The sequence below is a fragment of the Zeugodacus cucurbitae genome, chromosome 2, assembly GCF_028554725.1.
Source record: "Zeugodacus cucurbitae isolate PBARC_wt_2022May chromosome 2, idZeuCucr1.2, whole genome shotgun sequence".
NCBI classification, from domain to species: domain Eukaryota; kingdom Metazoa; phylum Arthropoda; class Insecta; order Diptera; family Tephritidae; genus Zeugodacus; species Zeugodacus cucurbitae.
Window position 1 is genome coordinate 85181156 of NC_071667.1, and position 4309 is coordinate 85185464.

The following is a 4309-nucleotide window of genomic DNA, read 5'->3' on the forward strand; positions in this document are numbered from 1 at the left end:
ACAAATTCGATCGATTAAAATTTTAAATGAATTGTGAGGAAGTAATTAACTATGGAGCAGTGGAGATAAGAAAATTTTCCTGTGAAATGGAAAATTACGTCAACCATAAAAAGCAGTGATAGTGAAAGTGTTATTCTGTGTATATATATATAAAAACGATAAATGACTCGAAGAGTGAAAATGAGCTCCGCAACAGACATCCATAAAATAATTTAATGAGAAATGTCTATTACCCAAAATTTAAAATTTTTATTCTTTAATTTAGTTCGCCAGCCGGATCCGTTTTAGGTTAAATGTTAATAATTTTTGTTTGATAACATGTCGACATCTTGAATGCAATTTCATAATTCCCATCTTAAAGAAACATTAGTCACTATTAGCGAAAAAGTAGGGTTTTCACAAGCTTCTCTTGAGACTAGTTAAATCAGTCGTCATAGACAAGAACTTCTGGCGAGAGACTATCGATATTTGTGGACTGGTGTTGAGCTGATGGACTCTTCTCCTTCTGGCCAAAGCTGGTCGCCTCTGAGAAATTCCTTTATTTCAGATGGTCGAATAGTTGACACCACAAGTTCGACTTAAGAGAATGACCATTTGGAAGCAGCAGAAGGAAGGAAACTTAGACAATACTGAGGCAAGCAATCAAAATTTTTTTTTTAGTACGAGTTCCTATCTCATCATCATACAGCGTATCCAGCACGCACATCTGTTGGAATTATGAATTTAACTTACGATCCCTAAAAACCGCACGAACAAGTTTTTTAACCCCAAAACATAGTGATTCAAATATAGTGGCGCTTTTTCGTATAGAATATATGAATGGTACCAAGCTCAGCCTGAAGTACTCCATTTGTTTAGTTTCATTGAATTTAAATATTTATGCCAACCACGTACAGAAGATACTATTAATGATGAGAACTTATAACAAAGGGTATATGAAATTAATCCGACGAACACCCGATAAAGTTAGAAAATAATAAAATGGTACAACGCTACGGATTATTTTAAAATTTGCGGGAAAGAGATTAGCTTATTTTTAAAATTTGCACCATTCACATAGGATGGTTTGAAAATTGTAAGATTTATCAAGACCACCTCATTTATATATTTTTTCCGGGACCCATATTACATTTTGTATCGATTATTAAATTATTTCATATGAAGAGCCCAGTCCTATTTTTGCAAGAATTTTCCCTCTATCTATAGTAAACGCTTAAGTTCATATATGTGAACCTGTAACTGTGGGGATTCTCTAAAATTATTCAATTAAAACTGAAAACTTTTTTTTGAAACACAAAATTGAGGAAATCGATCAGAACTTTGTTTGCCTAATATAGCCACACGAGAGAATACTTTTACTGAACGGTTGTAATCTCTCAAAAATGGAGATAAAAGGAATGCAAGTCTTAATTCCTCATTCCGAGTATATGGGGAGGGTTGCCAACAAAGCTGCTGCTAGTAACCAAATTGAAAACTGCCACGAAACCGAACCGAAATCCAACTGGCAAATGGAAGTTATTTCAAATTACCAAACACTATACATACATACCAACAAATTATAAACAAAGGCAAAATGAGAAAGGCAAGTGAAAAGTCAAGTATAAATGCTTGCAGGCAGTTGTTCTTCTGCAGAACGGACTGTTGTGAAGCATTGCGTGGATGTAGGCCGTACTGCAGTGCACGAACACAGACGTCAGAAGCCGAAAGCGTCGAAAATTTACTGGACTTACAACAGAGCGTAAGGCAAACAGGTTGACTTACCAAAAATGTGTGTATTTGCATTGATATATAACGGCATGTGTCTATATAGACTCTGCCATTTCGTATTATTTGCGCAAGTATGTAACTCAGAAGTGAGTGCCGGCAACTGAAAGCGTATTACAAGGAATTTGATTTCTCGAGAACTACTTTCAGATGCAGTTATTTTGCAGTAAATAAACAACAACAACAACAACAACCGGAAAATCTATAAACCCAAAAACAACACGTGGAGTAATAAAGCAAAGTTCTGCTGTAAAAATGCTTGCATATTTAGACCCAAGGCGTGATTGTGTGACCGACCGATTGGGGTGGGACGTGGACCGGAATGAAGTTCGTACGCCACTTGCGCAGTTTGGACAGTTAAATTTGCAATGTAGTGCTAGTGCTAGGCGCTACGGCAAGTTGGCAACTTGGTGAGTTTGGGAATTTTTGAAGTTCAGTATTTGTTCTTTCCTCAGTTCTTCGGCTGTTGTTTTTACCCCCCACCGACAACCGCCAGTGGTAGTTGTTACTTTGGCGTTTCATCTTGTCGAATTACTCAAAGTTGAGAAACAGAAACACACAGCCGTTGCAGAGCCGCAGCGCGGCAGCGTTCGAATGTTGCACCAACAGTTGTCCGGATGCCATGTGGGCGCCGGGTGCGGCAGCCGAAAACAGCCAGCGTCGGCACCGACGTTGAAGTGAACTTGAAACTCTTAGTTAAGTTGAATAAGTTTGACTTTTGGTTTTGCACTCAAATAAACTGCGAATTTCGATTGTGTTGCAATGAAATCGAGACTCGAACGTTGACAGGCTAAAGGACAAGAATATTGTGTTCGCATCGGGAATACATCGAGCCGGCGTTGAATGTACCGAAATAAGCGCAAAAACAAAGCGAGAAAGTTTCAAAGTTCGTACGTGAACTTTTATAGTCGCATTTCGTCAAGTTTTTATGTCTCAAGTTTTGTTGCTGTCATCTGAGTTTGCACAGTTCAATCTGCACAAATCACTGTTTACTCTAATTTCATCTTATTGCTCTTCGGAGTCACTTTGTGGCTATCGCTTGATGGCTCGATGACTTTTAGCAGCTATTTGCGCTCATCAACAAGCGTGTGTGTGCTGCTACAGTGTGGGATAAAATTTTCGGTATATTTTCCATTTCACATTGATTTTCTTTAATCAAACAAAATTTTGAAATCAAATATGCGACATTGATCAACTCAATATTTACCTTCTGATGCATACATGTTTAATTATTAGAGTATGTAGGCCTCAAATACCCAAGTGTGCCCCTCAATGCCCGATGTCAAGTGTGTGTCGATTGTTGCACGGTCTCTGGTCAAATGGTTCGTTTGGCGATAATCAAATCTAATTTATGTCCGTTGTGAATGTGTTAAGCATGTGCGAAATCGAATGTGGGAAATTTTCGCAATGCCAATTTAATGTGCAAGTGAGCTCAAAGGCCCGCGCACCACACAACACACGGCAGTTGCAACTCCTCTGTGCTATGTGCTATGCTATGTAGTGCAAATATTTAATACTATACATACGCAGAGTAATCGAGTAATCACGTAATGTAAAATGTATTTATGTGTGTATTTGTGTAAATTGGCCAGATTGAGTAACAGATGCATTCATGCTTCGCTAATTACTTATCGGCATGTAAACCAGGGTGGTCCTGCGTGGCGTCCAAAACTCTATGATTATCTCTATCATTATGATTTCTATTAATTTCGAATTTAAAACTTTTCTGAATATATTGGAAACTTACATCTCTAATGTGTTCAGACGGGGTTCCTCACTAAGGGTTTGCCTGTATTAGCCTCTAAAAGGGCGCATTCCACATTGTTTGCTGCAATTAAAGATAGCATATTTTTTGGGGGTTGAAAGAGGTCTATCCTAAGTTAGGTTAGGTTAGATCGTATGGCTGTTCATTGGAGGGAAACACACTTAAACTACGGACTGTCTCCGTTGTGATGCCAGGATCACCCCGTTTGATTAGATATAAATATTAACAAAACTCCCTGAATCTAATTCCTACAGAGATTCACTTCTATATAAGTTGTTAAGGAATTGAAATCCAAGAAATATTTGTCTTCTGCTCACAAATATGGAAAATTCCAGGATAAAGTGATGAAAGGCCCACCCTAATACCTGCAAATATTCGTGCATTTCATGGCGAAAGGCAGGGGTTGTGGCAAATTGACCGACTATTTCGACTGTTAAATTTGCAATGATATTGGTTGCATGGTTGAATAGCCAACTGTCTACTTACTGACTTACTCACTTGCAAATCGGATTCAAATATATATATTTGTGACTTGACGATGTGCACAGCAGTGTGGTGGCGGTTAAAGTTTGTTGTCCAAATATTTGTGACGGTAATAAGCAACGAAGGATGTCTTTAAATGATATGGAACATAAGATGTGTAGTAGCTTTAATATGGGTCTTCCGTAAGGATTTCAAGATCTACGTGGATGAATTTAAAGCTAAGTGTTATCCACGATTTCAACACTCTAAAGTAATGTCTACAAAAAAAGATTTTCACAAAATGGCAACTGTCCGAGA